Source organism: Plecotus auritus (assembly GCF_963455305.1).
Source record: "Plecotus auritus genome assembly, chromosome: 2".
In the NCBI taxonomy this organism is placed as follows: Eukaryota; Metazoa; Chordata; class Mammalia; order Chiroptera; family Vespertilionidae; genus Plecotus; species Plecotus auritus.
Genome location: NC_137771.1, coordinates 30,601,349 through 30,618,576, shown reverse-complemented (window position 1 = coordinate 30,618,576; position 17,228 = coordinate 30,601,349). Strand labels below are relative to the sequence as shown.

Below are 17,228 nucleotides of genomic sequence, written 5' to 3'. Positions count from 1 at the left end.
GTTCATCACCACCAAACCAGTATTATATGAAATGCTGAAAGGTATTCTTTAAGAAGAGGAAGAAAAAGAAAAAGGTAAAGATAAAAATTATGAACAACAAATACATGTCTATCAACAAGTGAATCTAAAAATCAAGTGAATAAAAAATCTGATGAACAGAATAAACTGGTGAATATAATAGAATCAGGGGCATAGAAAGGGAGTGGACTGCTAATTCTCAGGGGAGAAAAGGGTGTGGGGGGTGCGGGAAAAGACTGGACAAAAATCGTACACCTATGGATGAGGACAGTGCGGGGGGGGGGGCGGAGGTAAGGGCAGAGGGTGGGGTGGGAGGGGAGATATGGGGGGAAAAAAGAGGAACAATTGTAATAATCTGAACAATAAAGATTTATTAAATTTAAAAAAAAAGTTTCATATCATTTTGCCAATTATGCTCCATAGTAGTGGCTGCCTGAAGTGCTACACTGACAAGGTCATGTCTAAATACAACCAGCAATTAGTAGTTTGCACATGGTGATGGGGAAGTGGCAACATGTAAACCATATATCTGTCATCTGTTTTAGACTACTAAATGGGCTTTTTTAAAGGAGGCTTTTAGGTAAGAGAAGAGACCCAGACCTAGATTATTCACCCTTAACTGGCAGAAGCTCTGCTGACACTGGGAGGGTAGTAGACAGTAAGAAGAGTCCACTGGCATATGTACCAGGAATATTTATTATGCTTCCCAGTACTATACAGAAAAATAAGACAAGATTTCTACTCCCAAAATGTCCATAATCTTGAGAAATGAAAATTCTACACAATAATATAAACTTGGTAAAAGAAAAAAGAATGTTTGTGCCTTGAAGAGTTCCACTTTAACTAAAAGGGGGAGCTAACAGAACCAATGAGTAACAGGCCAAAAACAGTTTAGTTTGGATTGATTCAAAAGAATCCCCAATCAGGACATGATTAAAGTAATGCATAAAGAACTTTCAACTGGCAGCTTTGGGGACAGGGGAGGGGGCGTGACTATATAATAAAGCCTGACCGGGAAGGTAGATAATCTGCTTCATGTTCTTTCTGTCTCTACCATTGTGTCAGGTACCTGTCAATTTAACCTTTCTATCTCCCACAATGCCTAACACATTTTGTGCATAATAAATATTTCAAAATGTTTGCCTGCCCATCGACCTATGAACCAGGAGGTCAAGTTTCGATTCCAGGCACATGCCAGAATTTCAGCCTGCTTCCCCAGTAGGGGGCATGCAGGAGGCAGCCCATCAATGATGCTATCTCATCACTGATGTTTCTATCTCTCTCTCTCCTTCCCTTCCTCTCTGAAATCAATAAAAAAATATTTTTTTAAAAAAACAGCTGTAAATATACATGCTTAAACAACTGAGGACATTTTATTATGAAATCATATTAGATGACACCTAGGAAATATTGTCAATTTTGTTAGGTACAATGATGGCATGTGGTTATATAGAACTATGTCTATATTTCTTGGAGATTCATACTGAAGTTTGTAAGGGTGAAAAGACCATGTCTATGTTTTCTTTTAAATACTTAAGCAGCCCTAGCTGGTTTGGCTCAGTGGACAGAGCATCAGCCTGTGGACTGAAGGGTCCCAGGTTCGATTCCAGTCAAGGGCACATGCCTGGGTTGTGGGCTCGATCCCCAATAGCGGGCCTTCAGGAGGCAGCCAATCAATGATTCTCTCTCATCATTGATGTTTCTCTCTCTCTCTCTCTTCCTTTCCCTTCCTCTCTGGAATCAATAAAAAATATGTATGTTATAAAAAACAAAAAGAAAGTGCTTCCTCTTAAAAAAAAATAAAATACTTAAGCAAAAAACAGTTGAGACATATTGGCAAGTATGTTAATAATGGTTGACTCTGATGGATATATAGCAAATCACTATATTTTATCTACTTTTGAGTATACTCAGCAATGCAGTAGGACTTTTGATATTACTTTGTTACTTGGTCAAAGCCAGCATTGTACAATTAACTCTTTTCCTTTTCTTTCTCAGATTTCAGGAAGCTTAAGAATGACTGGTACTTCTGAGAAAACAGCCTGGACTCAATCAGAAGAAAACGGGCATTCATTTATTAGCTCTACTAATAGGAAATCTCTCTGAATCTACTCAAAGAACTTCTTGTAAATTAATATGAGAAATGATTATGAGTTAAGAAAGTGACTCAGCTGCTAATAAGAAACAAAATACAATCTCAGGATTCATTAGAAGAATAGTATCCAGATCCAAGGAAGGTATACAGTCCCATGTCCTCTTCACTGCTTAGTTCACAAATGGAGTATTGTGTTCTGTTTGGAGCACCTCATTTTAAAGAACACTTACAAGCTAGAATGATTGCAGGGAGGGATATCAGACTAGTAAGTTTAGAACCCAAATGCCAAGTATTAAATGGCTAAAGAAATTGTGTGTGTTTAGTTTGGAGAAGAAACCGCTTCCCAGCCTCCCATGTCACCTCTACCATAAAGACCCCAATAATATTTTCCAGAGGATTTCAAAAATTAACAGGCATTCCATAGTCAAATAAGTTTGAGATAAGCCAGTATTTCTTCCTCTAAAGGGCTTATCAGGGTTCAATGTCCTAAAGTGCTTTGTGATTCTTCAAGAAGAGGAAATTCAGTATTTCCCAAATGTGACCATTTATTCATTATTCATTCAACAAATATTTATTGAGCCCCAATGATTTGCCATACACTCCTCCCAGTGTTGTGGATACAACATTTTTAATATCCTGGAATATAGTTTGTGAAACAGCCAACCTGGGCCTCTTGGCTACTCCTCTAACTTACATTATTGGGTTTCCTCATCTCTAGATTTTTATTATGCTCTCAGCCTAGAATGCCCCATCACTAATCTTAATTCAAACATTATTCCTCCATGAAGCTTTCCTGATTATCATAAGGAAATATCATGCACTCTCTTTTCAACAAACCATGGCTTTCTCTCTGTATCAGTTCTTTGGGAACAGCCTATGCCTCTTAATTAGCTTTGGATTTTTCACAATGCCCAGGAGGGTGTCTTGCATGTTAGGTGCAAGAAATGTTTGCTAAATGAATAATAACATTCAAATATTTGAAGGATTATTTTGTTTAAAAAGACAAACTAGGTCTCTACTACTCTATAGAGAAGGACTGGGGGAAAAAGATGAAGTTTGAAGCAAAGTTTGAGCAGACTATTTACAGCTGTCAGTGACTACAGTCGTTCTAAAAGTAGCCAAATGACTGACTATATGTCAAATGTTTAAGTGGGATATCTCACTGGCCCGAGTAAAGGATTACCTCTTAACAATCTAGGAACTATTAGACATAAAGTAACTTTGGGTACAATACATTTATATCAATATTAAAACTCTTAAAATTAAGCTTAAACATGAAATTCTTTCATTTACTATTATGTGTCATGTACAGTGCTAAGTATAGAGGATAGAACACAAAAAAGACACTAGTCTCCATCTTAGAAGAGTCAACACATGTTTCTTAATAACACTCCCAAAGCAAATCTGATATAAGTTTGAATGCATAGGTTATCTGCCTCAATAAGAAATGCTCCTTGCATAAGGAAATTCTTTAGATCAAGGATTTTTCAATATTCTGCAGTCAGAGAAATAACTATGAAGCCATCAGCTCCTCTTAAAGCCATCTATCCACACCACTAAATGCATTGTTGTTCAAACAAGCAAGCTGTCATTCTGCCTTTCTAGTTAAAAACTAGAAAGCAAGATATTACAGGATACTTCCATATGCCAAGTATCTCTCTGTGATGTCTCTCCCAAACTAAAAGATAGTGTTTTGTTTTGTTTTTAAACATATTTTTATTGATTTCAGAGAGGAAGGAAGAGGGAGAGAGATAGAAACATCAATGATGAGAGAGAATCATTGATTGGCTGCCTCCTGCACGCCCCCCACTGGGGATCGAGCCACAACCCGCAACCTGGGCATGTGCCCTTGACCGTAATCGAACCTGGGACCCTTCAGTCCGCAGGCTGACGCTCTATCCATTGAGCCAAATCGGCTAGGGCAAAGATAGTGTTTTTGCCGGCAGGGACTGTCTTTTTAATTGTATCCTTAGCATCTATTACAGCGCCCAGGACATAGCCGGTGATGAATAAATGAACAAGTGAGTGAGAGAAATTAATGAGTCCTATGTCACTGGATGAAAACAGTACCTTAAAGAAGCACTAACAATTTGTTTTTTCTTATTAGAAACCTGATAATGAAATGGAAGCATGAGTAGATCCCAAACCTAGTTTTCATTATAAAGCAGTATGCTATTTTTAGGTTATTTACTGGTAAGTAACTACTGTGTGTAAACTTAAGTCTTGGTTGCTTCTGAGGAACTAAAATTAATTTCTTGAATCAGCTGAGCTAAATTACTAAATTATAATACAAAAAAACCCCAAAGTACTTAATACACCCACAACTCAATCCAAAAGGTCATAATCAAATAACTTATCAAACTTACTTATTAACGTAACTGCTTCTAGAAAGCAAAATACTTTGATAGCACCAAGTGTGAAACTGCTCTTCAAATGTGCTATCATTTATACTTGTCCAAATTCTCATTTGAACCACAAAAATCATACATGTTTGTTTTTCTGACTATAAAAAAGATACATGCTCATTGTAGATATCTTAGAATATATAAATAGATTCAAGGGAGACAATAAAGACTATCCATTGTGATGTTTTCTTTCCCAGTCTTTTTTTTCTTTCTATGTAGTTATCATTTCTTTATATACTGTCATTCTTCCTACCCACCGAGCAAGAGACAATACCCTATGGCACTAACCCAGGCACCCTCAGTAGAATCATGTCCTAGGAACAATTTCTCAATGTCTAAATTTTATAGGCGTACACTTCCATAAAAAAAAAGACCAAACCTGCTATTTAGTAATTCTTCCCTTCTGATTTCAACTCCTCCTTACCTCTAGAATTCTACAAAGAATGCAAAGTAAAAATGCATCCAATGACTGAAAATTGACCCAAATTTAATAAGGGAAGAAGTTGCTCCCAATAGTTTTATGTCCCCAAGTCTGATATTACCACAGACAAGAGTTGTTCCAAAGAGCCCAGGTCGTTTGGGGGCCATAATCTTTCATTTATACCTCAAAAATCCAAAATATATTCTTCATAAAAACTTTGTCAGTTTCCTACTAAAGCGTACAAGACTAGAAACAGAATGCAGGATCTGGGTTCCTGTCTCTGCTCTACTAAATTGACTGTGTGACACTAAGTCTTAGCTTGTATCTTCTCATTTGTCAATAGGAATATTACTTGCCCTATCTATAATACAGGCTGTTGTGAGTCTCCAAAATACATCAGATCAAAGAAAATGTTTTTTTCAAAAAGTATTATTCAAATGTAAGGTGGAAATCTTTCCAAAACACACATGCTCTATAATTAACAATATAAAATCCTAGAGGCCCAGTGCATGAAATTCATACACTGGTAGGGTCCCTAGGCCTGGCCAGCGATCAGGGCTGATCTGTGGGGCGATGGGGGGGGGGGGGGGGGCGCTCGCACCCACCTTGGCTGGCCTGGGCCTGCGGGCTGGGGCAGCTCCTGCGTTGAGCATCTGCCTCCTGGTCGTCAGTTCCGCTGGTCATTCCACCCTTCGGTCAATTTGCATATTAGGCTTTTATTATATAGGACTACAGGCCCGGTGCACAAAATTCAGGCACAGGATGGGGGGAGGTATCCCTCAGCCTGGCCTGCACCCTCTCCAATCTGGGACCCCTCAAAGGATGTCCTACTGCCGGTTTACAGGGATCAGGCCTAAACCGGCAATAGGACATCCCTCTCGCAATCCGGGACTGCTGGCTCCTAACCGCTCACCTGCCTGCCTGCCTGCCAGATTGCCCATAACCACTCTGCCTGCTGGCCTGCTCTCCCCCAACTGCCCCCCCGCCACTGGCCTGCTCATTCCCAAATGCACCCCTGCCAGCCTGATCACCCCCAACTGCCCCCCGTGCCAGTGTGCTTGCCCCCACCTTCCCTCCCCACTGGCCTGCTTGCCCCCAACTGCCCCCCTGCTGGCCTGTTCACTCCAAACTGTCCCTCCCCCCGCTGTCCTGATCACCCCCAACTGACCCCCACTGGTGGCCTGCTCGCACCCAACTGGCCCCCCTGCTGGTCTGCTCACCCCCAACTGCCCCCCCCGCCAGCCTGATCATCCACAACAGCGCCCCCCCCCCCCCCCGGCACAACGGCCTCATCACCCACAACTGCCGTCCCATCCTGGCCTCATCACCCACAACTGCCCTCCCCTCTTGGCCTCTAAACCCCTCTACCTCAGCCCCGCCACCATGGCTTTGTCCAGAAGAACATCTGGAAGGTCTCCTAGAAGGTCTCCCAGTCTAATTAGTATACTACCCTTTTATTAGTATAGATGGCTCCCCCTGATAGGCAAATATGCCATTTCTGATGGTGATTATATATACATGGTGCAATAATACCATTAATACCTCCTTACACAAAGTAGACAGGTAAAACATGTCATAGACATACAGACACATCCTCAGTAGCAAAAACTGATGCCATATATTGTTTATCTCCTGTCATGACAGTCTGCTCTATCTTCGTTCAGAAGAGTAAATCTGCTCCTGACTACAGCATATTTAGCTGTTGAGTCAATAATAAATTTCCCCAAGTTCTATAGCCAAGCCACAGAAACTTTTTAGTTAAGTTTAATAATTTAATAAGCATCCATGTAACCACCAGCCAAAATCTAGGATCTTAATAATAACATATTTCTACCATAGTAGACTCACTTCCCAATCCCATCTTTCAGCAAGCAAACATAATTTGAAATTATTAAGTTCTATAAATCTTCCCATCATCAATTCCTCTCATGAATCTGTTTCAACACACAGTAAGACCAGGTCTTAATCTTAGGAAAAAAGTTGATTCCAACTTCCAAAATTTTTAATAAGGTCACATCAGTACCATACCCTGGCAATCATTCAGGTGGTCAATCTTATTTCCTTGATACCACTGGACAGTACTGTTTAGGTAAAATTTAGTCACAGCTTTCAGTTTTGTATTCCAGGTGAAATCTTAAAAGTTAGTTTACTAGGTAAAGTATCCTTCAGACACAGGGTCATTTTGGAATAATCAGTCAACTCGTCAATGGAATCCATGACCCTCCCTATATATGATTTGAAGACAATGAAAAAATAGTCAATACTATGATTTCAATGTTTGTATCCCCCACCCAAGTTCATGTGTTAAAATTCTAACCCCCAAACATAATGGTATTAGGAGGTGAGGTCTTTGGGAGGGGGTTAGGTCATCAGGGTAGAGCTTTCATGAATGCAATTAGTGTCTTACAAAAAGAGGCTCCAGAGGGATCCCTTGTCCCTTCTACCATGTGAGGGCACAGCACGGAAGTGCCAGCTATGAACCAAGAAGAGGGCGCTACCCAAAATATCATGCTGGCACCTTTTCTTTGACTTTCCAGTCTCCAAAACTATGAACAATAAATTCCTGTTATTTATAAGCTATCCAGTCTGTGGTATTTTGTTCAGCAGCACAAAGGGACTAAGACAGCCAACATGCTGAATTTCTGGAGATTCTTTCTAAAAACTTCCACTCAGGGGCTTTCCCCATCCCCAAACTGTTAGCATTCAACTTGGAAAAGAGTTCTCTAAGACTGTTCTAACAACAGTTCCACTTCTTGCATTACATAAGTTTGAGTCCATTACAGACTGCTTCACCTGCTGATGATGAGAAATAAGTCGAATGGCACAGTGTAATTAATTTAGGTCTGAATAGGCCAAATTAAATCACTTTAGATTTCTAGTAAAATTCTTAGAACAACCAGAGTGGTTTAGTAATTATCAGAAACTAGACCTATTAATGGTGTCGAAGTAAGAGTTCTTATTGAATATGGTCCTAATTATCTTATAGTCATAATTATCCTGTACTTTATTGTTACAATACATTGAGTCTCATGTACTGTTTCATGCTTTGTCTCAATTCTATAGGAAAGTAATAACCACTTTAAAAGACCTTGCATTTTCAGGTTATCAATTGATATGTCAAGTAGAATAGTAGCCAAAGGTACCTATCTACAAAAGGTTACTTAAAATAAGTACAATGCCACTGTTATAAATATAAATACAACATCTGGTTACATATAACAAAGCTATTTCCATATCCCAACAGATAGCCCATAGTAATGCTTTGCTGATCTGGTTATAACAAATTCTATTAAATCCAAAACCCTGTATAGCAGATGCCTTTTCCAATTTCAGTATAAGTCAATCTCTTTAACCAAAACACTGTGCTTTGGTTCTTGCTATTTGTGCCCTAAAACCCAATTATGCCAATTAAGATGGTCAAATTTTTTGACAGTTGTTAAAAAAGATCACTATGGTGTTTTCTGAGTTTGGGGGTAGAGGAAGTTAAAGAGTACCTCCGTCTGGAACTGAAAGGCTAACTGTTCAAAGTAGAAAACAAAAATTCACAGTTAAAGAAAGGCTGACAGTTTAGTAAAGAAAGTTTTAGCTGTCTCAAGCCAAGGTTTCTGAATAGTAGCAATGTGGAAAGCTAAGTGACTAACAAAGCTGGCAGTGAAGAACACTGAAAATAATGCAATTTCTGAATTGAAAGGCTATTAGGAGGGACGACAAAAAACATACCTGAATGCATAAACAACACGTACACTGTAGTATTAGGTTCCTATTTAAAAGAAATGTGGATGCAATGTCAACTTAATTTTGCTGTTGGCTTCCCCAACTATATTCAAAGTCCAATCTTCATATTCCAGTCATGCCTTAATTTGAAATATCACCCTCTAGTAAACAGTAAATAGGCATTAAGTTCTGAAAACAAACTGCAGTGGTTCAAACTTTGGCTCTTTCCAATCCTAGCTATATTCCCTTAAGCAAGTTACTTAACCACTCTGTGCCTATTTCCTCTTCTGCGGGAAGCCACTCACTGCCCATACTATCATGAGAGTGCACCAAGGAACACGGAAGGCCGATGGACCTTTGTTAGCAGGGCTAACACCAAGTACCATTGTTCGTTTTGAGATAGCAGTGGCTCGAAGCTATTTCCTGACCTAATAGCCTCAAAATAAATGTTTACTGAACCTTACTGATCTTTACTGACCTTAGAGACGGTCTGTCTGCTACCTGTTTGCCATGCTTTACTGAGGGCAAGATGTGTATCTAAAACTGAATAAAAAGCGGGTAAGGCTGTCAGTCGGATATCCCCTGAGGGCTTCCGGACTGCGAGAGGGCACAAGCTGGGCTGAGGGACCCCCTGCACCAAGAGCACGAATTTCATGCACCAGGTCTCTAGTGAATAGATAAAAGGTATACCAGCCATACACAACTATTACTTACCAACAAAAATGAGATACTAATATAAACTACAAGATGGATAACCTTTGAAACATTATGCTTTTGGGAAAGAAGCTAGACACAAGACTATATATTGTATGATCCATTTATTTGAAATGTCTGGAATAGGCAAAACTATAGAGATGGTAAGTACATTAGTGGTTGCCTAGGATGGGGTGGGGGAGGGCGGAAGACTGCTAACAGGTACAAATGTTCTTTTTTGGAATAATGAAATATCTAAAGATTTGGTGAAGGCTACACAACTCAGTAAATATATACACTAAAAACCACTGAATTGTATGCTTTAAATGGGTCAATTATGTAGTATGTGAATTATATCTCAATAATACTTCTAAAAGTTTATGTTTGAGAGAACCATGAAAGTATAAAAATCACTGACTTTAGAACACAAGTTTTCGGGGGGTTTTAATATATTTTTATTGATTTCAGAGAGGAAGGGAGAGGGAGAGAGAAACATCAATGAGAGAATCATTGATCAGCTGCCTCCTGCACACCCCCTACTGGGGATTGAACCTGCCGCATATGCCCTTGACTAGAATCAAACACGGGACCCTTCAGTTTGCAGGCCAACGCTCTATCCACGGAGCCAAACAGGCTAGGGCCGCAAGTTTTCCTTTTTAAATGAATAAAAAGGTGAGTTTCCTGATATTTGATTAGCTCTGACATGTGGACAAGAATGAAGACTAGAGGAAGCAGTAGGAGAAAATGCTACAAATTACACCAGACCATAATGTCGCTACAAATCCTTTTATGGGAAACAAATCTGGCATCTATTCTTATCCTTCCTTTCAAAATTCTCTCTGTGGTTACAAATTACCTCCTGGTCCTAGTCTTACTAGTAGTTCAGTAATCTTTTCATCATGATCATTGTTTCTGAACTTGGAGTACACTTGATACTGTCAACCACACTACCATCCCTATCCTTGGCTTCTGTAGCAGATGTACCTCTTGGCTCTTCTCAGAATGCTTTACCTATTAGCCTATAATGTCTCCCCAAGTTCCAAATCTCAAAGCTCTTTCACCATCATACTACTGCCCTCCCAACCCTCATCTACCTCGCATGTTTTTTATTAGTATCCTTAGGCCTGGTCAGTACACAATCTACACTGCATCTCTATAGGAATGTAATACAGATACTTCTAGTCAGTTCTTGATTATCTTCACTAAGCCTGGAAAGCAGTGGTGTGGCTCAACCAAAATAATTCCTATGCTATTTCTATATGACTTTGCAATGTAATATGCATTTTTTTATTCTGAACAGATGTTTTTCTAATTGTTTTGCTTAGATTAATACTAAACTAAATGTGCATTTCCAGGGCCAAACCAGCAAGGAGAGAAGGCTATCAGGAGTGGCAGGACTAGCGTGCTATTGAAATATTGACTGAACACAATCCAGTGTTGCCCATAACCAACTTTAGTTCATTTTCCTGAACAGTGATACTTTCCTATTTTCTTCACTATTATCAGCCATCCTCCCAGGACTCTAGGCTATACTTTAATGTTTTATTTGCTCTTACCTTTGTCCACAATCATCAATGAGTTCCAATTATTTTTTACTCACACAAATGTCTTCTTATATATTCTATACTTTCTTAGGACAGCTTTTTTAAATATATTTTATTGATTTTTACAGAGAGGAAGGGAGAGGGATAGAGTTAGAAACGTCAATGAGAGAGAAACATCAATCAGCTGCCTCCTGCACACCCCCTACTGTGGATGTGCCCACAACCAAGGTACATGCCCTTGACCAGAATCGAACCTGGGACCCTTCAGTCCGCAGGCCCACCCTCTATCCACTGAGCCAAACTGGTTAGGGCAGGACAGTTTAATTTGTAATTAAATGTATAAGCTCAACAGTATAATTTATAATTAAATGCATAAGTTCAAAAGCCAGATTGCCTGGGTTCAAATCCTAGTAGGCTCTACTGCTTCCTCTGTTGGAGTTCGAGCAAGTCACTTAATCTCTCTGTAACCCAGTTTCTCCATAGGAATAAGAAGACCTTATTATAAAGATTTAATGAGGTTAATACATGTAAAGAACTTAGAACAATGCCCAGCATACTGTAAGTACTCAATAAATGCTAGTAATTATTTTATACCCATAATCACTATCTTACGTCAGATCCTTGTCATCTCATTCCTAAAATTCTCCAAGAGCATTCTAGGCAGTCTCCCCCCAGAACACACAGCTAAAACAAAAACCTCCCTCAGAAACAATATGCATCATCTTACTCCCATTCTTTAGAACCCACTGCAATACCCCATCAAACCAAACCCTGTATCACTGACACATTCTTCACCATATCAATCCTAAACTCATTTATTATTATTCACCAATACACATTCTCCATGCCAAACTGTTTGATATCTTTGTATGTTGCCACTTCTCTGTCTGCAAATACCAGTCACTCTCCTAAAATACATTTCTTCCCCTTTGAAATTTGCTTTTCAAATATCACTTTACCTTTGACTTTGGTTGCACTGTTATTCCAAAAGTTTGATGTTACTTGGTAATTACGAATAATGGACCTTATTAGCGTTGTTTCCCCAATAGAAGTTGAAGCATCTGAAGAGACTACATATTTTATCTCTTGTGTCTCCTTCATACTTCACACACAGTACAGGATTTTGCAGGACACAAATGCTGACTTACTTTTTAAAAAATGCCTCAGAATGTATCACAACGTTCTCTATTTTCCACTGTCCCGCCCATATTTAGCATGATTAAAACAGATGGAATCTGTATTTAAGTATTTTTATTTTACAAAGGAGAATATACCAGGTAAAAGGAAAAGAATATATACTCAAAGATAATGCACAACGCAAAAAAACAAACCAAAAAAAAGTGAGAATGCTGGCCATTTTGGAATCTAAAAAATGACTTCAAAATATTAAGACTTTTTATTTTATATGAACTATTGAACCAAAAAGAGTCAAAATAAACATGTCCTGACCCCATCCAAAAAATACTTAATAAAGGCATGACAAAGTCCTAGTATCTTCAGCAGCATAAAACCAAGAAGATTCACTTCAACTCCGAGATACAAAATAAAACAGTAAGTCTCAGGTTTATCTAAAAAAAAAAAAACTTAAAAATGCAATCGCATCTCTATATGCCACCCAAACGTAAAAATGGAGAGGAGTTACAACTTTTCTATAAATATCTGCTCAGGTCTGGGTGGAATAAAAGGCTCATTTCACTGCTACTGTAGCCTGTTCCCTATTAAGAGGGCAATCTGTGGTCACAAAAGAGATAATTACAGAAAGATGGAAACCTTAACCTGGAAGAGACATTAAGGAAAGAAGCTATTCAAAACCAGTTTCCAAAAACACAGCGCACTGATAATAGACAGGGAGAAGTTAAATAAAAGAGTTCCCAATAAATAAGTGATTCAGTGCAACTATTTAGTGCTACCTTGCAAGTGAAGAACTATGCATACAGCTTCCATGACTGACACACACGCTTGTCTCACTGGGAAACAAAGTAGAAGGAAAAAAATTAAATAAATGTCAGGAAAAGACAAAATTGATGACCACTAACTCCATGGCCAGCCCAACAGCTCATTCAGGAATCCAACTAGGAACAAGAGACGTAGATTGCACAACACAGAAAAGAAAATCCTTCGCCAACCACACACACAAAAAGTAGGAACGGCGAAGTGAAAACTATACACCTCATGCATTAACAGCTGGAGCTTATTCTCTCTTTAGGATTAAGCAGTAGAGGAAAAGCAAGAGCAACCAGAGAGAAGGAAAGATGTCAATGAAACTAAGCCCCGTTGTCCCCTGCTGATCTCAATTTCGAGTACAACTCCCGCTTCTTCCACCTAAGAGTGGGCCTCAGCAGAGAAAACTGACCCTAACACCTTCCACGCCACCAGGAGGAAATCACAGAGGAAAAACCACCCCGTTAACCTCCCTCCTCACCAGCTGCAAAAATGGAGGGGGGGAGGGAACACCCTACCACGTGGGCAGGATGCAACACACACAGGACAGCAACACGTCCGCATGGAACTGCTGCCTCTGTCCTAATGCCGGCAAAGGACGCGGCGACAGGATGGGTGGGAACACAGGCCCCTCGCACGGGCCTCCTCACCCCAAAGGGCAACCCTGAGGCAGGGGGTACTGCCCGCCTCGCCCACTGAAAAGCACCCGCAAGCTTGAAGGGAAGAGGCTGCATCGTGCCAGGGTAGGGAGCTAGCCCAGGCCAGAGGCAGGTCCCGGAGAGATGGAGACGGCCCTGTCCTCGGTCTCGGCGCCCCCGTGAACCCCGTAAGGCTCCCCCGAGCCCCGCCTGGGGGAGGGGCGGGAGTCGCGGAGGCGCAGAGCCGCCGCTTCCCGGCTGAGGGGCAGCAGCAGCTGAGAAGCGCCGCGGGGGAGGGAGGGACCCGGCTCTCGCCGACCGCCAAGGCCCCAGCTCCGACCGGGCCCCCTGCTCCGCCCGCCGCCCACCCCGCAGCGCGTCCGCGGCTGAGAGAAGGGAGAGGGCGTCTCGCGGAGGGCAGCCCCAGCCTCCGTCCCGAGAGATGCCCCAGCCCCGCCTCCTCGCCCGCCGCCCCGGCTCGGCCGCCTCGGCGGCGGGCACTCACCTCAGGCTGCGCAGGCCGGGACGGCCCGGCCGAGCCCCCGGCCGCTGCGTGCGTCTTGGCCCCCGGGAAAGGTCCCAACCGCGCCTGGTGCGAGCGGCCGAGGCCCCAAGCAGCGCCCAGAGCGGTGGCGGCAGCGAGAGCAGCCAACATCCGGGGCCGCGCACCCGGAACTACTTCCCGACCCGTTTCCCCCTCCCGCCCCCGCCTCCACCCCCGCCTCCGCCTCCCGCGACGTCGCTGCGCCACCGACCCAGCGTCGGCGGCGTCACGGCTCCTCCGCGGTCGTGGCGGAGGCGACGCGCGGGATCCCTCCGCTGGGACAAGTAGTGCCCCGAGACTCCGGGAGCTCTGCCTTTGCACCGCGGGTGTGGTGGAGCGGCCAGCGTCTCGGAGCGACTCCGGGCCTTGCGCCTCAGAGCAGCGATTGGGGCGTGGGGGCGGCCGAGGCGACTCTAGTTGAGGACAGCAAGGACCTGCGGCCTTGGACCCTGCCCAGGGATTCCAAGGGCCCCTTGATCCCAGGGAATGGCGCCTTGTGACCTGCCCCCACCCCTATCCCCAATTTCGCCACTTCGTCGTAATAAAGACAGGCACCTTAGCCTCTCCGGGCAACCGGACCCCTTGTGCAACTTGGCACACCGCGGATTCCAAAGGCACCTTGGAGCTTCAGGACACCTTTCCTTTCCGAACTTAACAAGGCGGGGGTTCCAGGCCCATCTGCCGAGGCCTTTGCCATGCCTCACCTTAGTTTCCTTCCCCAGAGGAGATGGAACTCTAAAGGCCCTTCTGATTCTAAAGTAGCTGCCCAGGTTATGGTCCTTGCTATCAACAGGTGGAGTGTTTAGAAGGGTAGTGCGGCGACTTGTGAACTTTGGAATTTACTTATACGTCAGTCTTCACTGATTCTTAAACTATTAGCACCGGGAATCTGCCCTGTAATTTCACACTTTATTACGTTCAGACGTATTTGCTGTTGCTTTATTCGCGTTAGTCATACTTTTGAACTCACAGTAGGTGCTCCATATTTGGATACTCAGATTTCGTAAGGTGAATACTAGGTTGATTGGATGATAGGAAAAGAAACGCCTGAGTGAATTAGCCCTGGAAACTCTGACGTAGTCTCCGGTAGTTAAAGAGCTGACTAAACCAAGTGCTTCAGCAAACACTGGGCACCTGCTACTCACCAAGCATTTCTAGGCCCTGGGTATTCAAAGTACTGCCCTATTCCTTTCTATACAAGACTAGCAAAATTCTGACGATAAAAATACCCACTCACTCATCCAACAAACATTTGCCAATCACTACTAAGGTTGTCATGCACTCCTTTAGTGCTGGGGGTGTGTCAGTGAACAGAAAGAGGTAGGGGAATACCTTTACCTCTTAGAACTATTATTTAGTATGGAGAGAAGGATAATAAAGATAACAAGAAAGCCCTAACCAGTTTGGCTCAGTAGATAGAGCGTCGGCCTGAGGACTGAAAGGTCCCCGGTTTGATTCAGGTCAAGGGCATGTACCTTGGTTGCAGGCACATCCCCAGTAGGAGGTGTTCAGGAGGCCAGCTGATCGGTGTGTCTCTCTCATCGAAGTTTCTAACACTCTATCCCTCTCCCTTCCTCTCTGTAAAAAAAATTGGTAAAATATATTTTTTAAAAAAGGGGGGGGCCCTCCCTCCCTCCCTCCCTTCCTTCCTCCCTTCCTCCCTCCCCTGCTACAGCCATGGCCGCCGTCGTCGCTGTCCCCGGTCCAGGTGCTCCCCTGCCCCCCGACGAATTGCTTCCGAAATGCGATGCGGAAAAGACTGAAGAGGAGCTGGAAGAGGATGACGACGACGATCCAGATGAGACCCTGTCGGAGAGACTCTGGGGTCTGAAGGAGATGTTTCCGGAGAAGATCCGGTCTGCGGCCGGAGCCACTTCTGATCTCTCCCTCTTTGTGGCTCAAAAAATGTACAGGTTTTCCAGGGCAGCCTTGTGGATTGGGACAACTTCCTTCATGATCCTGGTTCTTCCTGTTGTCTTTGAGACTGAGAAGTTGCAAATGGAGCAACAGCAGCAACTGCAGCAGCGGCAGATACTCCTAGGGCCTAACAGGGCTGTCAGGAGGAATGCCAGGGGCTCTACCTTCACTTCCTGGAAAGATCTAGATTGTTACTGCTATATTTGACCTGTCTTGGTGGGAGAAGTTTGAAAATTCAATACTGTTTGAACTGCTGATTTTTTTTTTCTTTTTGGCACCGAAACAATTTGGGAAAATTTCCCCTTCATTGTCTCATGGAGACTCCCAACTTGCAACTGTGCCCTCCAAGCTTTCCTGACTGACTTCTCTCCGCACTCTGACAGCAGAGTGCATCGAAGCAGATGGTCACTCCCAACTCCGGCCATCCCGCCTCTCACTAAATTACTCCTAACCAGAAGATCTCCTCAGGGTCTGATTGTGGAATATGAACTGATGCCACTGGGAAGGATGTATCGCTGACCTTTAATGACGGTTTTGTTTTGTCATGCACACTCTGTGAAATACAAAATGCATTACTGCTGTGGTGTAAAAGCAGCCACTGTGGATTTCTATGTTGGAAAAGAGGGAGGGCCGGCAGAGTTTTAACCACAGGATGGGTACTGTGGAGGGCAGAGCAGGAGCTCACTTCCTCTGCACGTTTTGGCCCTTAGACCTGTGTGTGTGTCTAAAAGAGAAAAAAAAAGTCAGTGCTCACTTTTGTAATTAAATATTTAACATGATTCCAAAAAAAAAAAAAGATAACAAGAAAGTTATTTGATAGTATAGACTGTGTTCAGTGCTATGGAAAAAAAAAAATAGACCTGGCAGGGTAAGGGGTATGAAGAAAACTGGAGAGGGTGTGGATATTCCTTTTAACATCTACCATTCATTTATCAATAATAAATGTACTTGTTCAGCAAATACTTCAGCCCGGACCACGCGTTGGGTGCCAAAATTCTGACCTGGTGGACTCCCCATTTAGGGGAGACCACAGGCCAGGTGTTTTTTCCTGTCTTCTCGTTCAGTGCCTTCACCAAGTCCCTGAGCTACAAATCTTATGCTCATCTTTGCAGCTGATGAAATTGAGGCTCAGAAGAGTTAAAATTTTGAGCCAGGATTCAAACACAATGTCTTCCAAGTCCATCTCTCTTTCCAGCTTCATCTCAGCTCAGATCTCATATTTTGGTTTCATTATGCCTCACCTTTTTCAAGTAAATTCATGCATCGATTCATGAATAGCCTTAGGCCTGCACTGAGGC

The 17,228-nt window shown here is 42.7% G+C and overlaps 1 protein-coding gene and 1 pseudogene across 4 annotated transcripts in view; one reads left to right on the top strand and one right to left on the bottom strand.

Annotated features, from left to right (window-relative positions):
• FOXJ3 (forkhead box J3) overlaps positions 1 to 14,158 on the bottom strand; it is a 123,963-nt gene extending 109,805 nt beyond the window's left edge. For 2 of the 3 annotated variants that reach the window (XM_080652857.1, XM_080652859.1), the window contains exon 1: positions 13,975 to 14,158. The gene's annotated coding sequence lies outside the window, so the exon portion shown is untranslated. The remainder of the gene's footprint in view (positions 1 to 13,974) is intronic. The other variant, XM_080652858.1, reaches the window with a different exon arrangement.
• A 1,442-nt stretch (positions 14,159 to 15,600) lies between these two features.
• Positions 15,601 to 16,117, top strand: LOC308239988 (mitochondrial import receptor subunit TOM22 homolog; annotated as a pseudogene). Its single transcript has one exon. The product of its transcript is annotated as a mitochondrial import receptor subunit TOM22 homolog (transcript).
• The last annotated feature ends 1,111 nt before the right edge of the window (positions 16,118 to 17,228 follow it).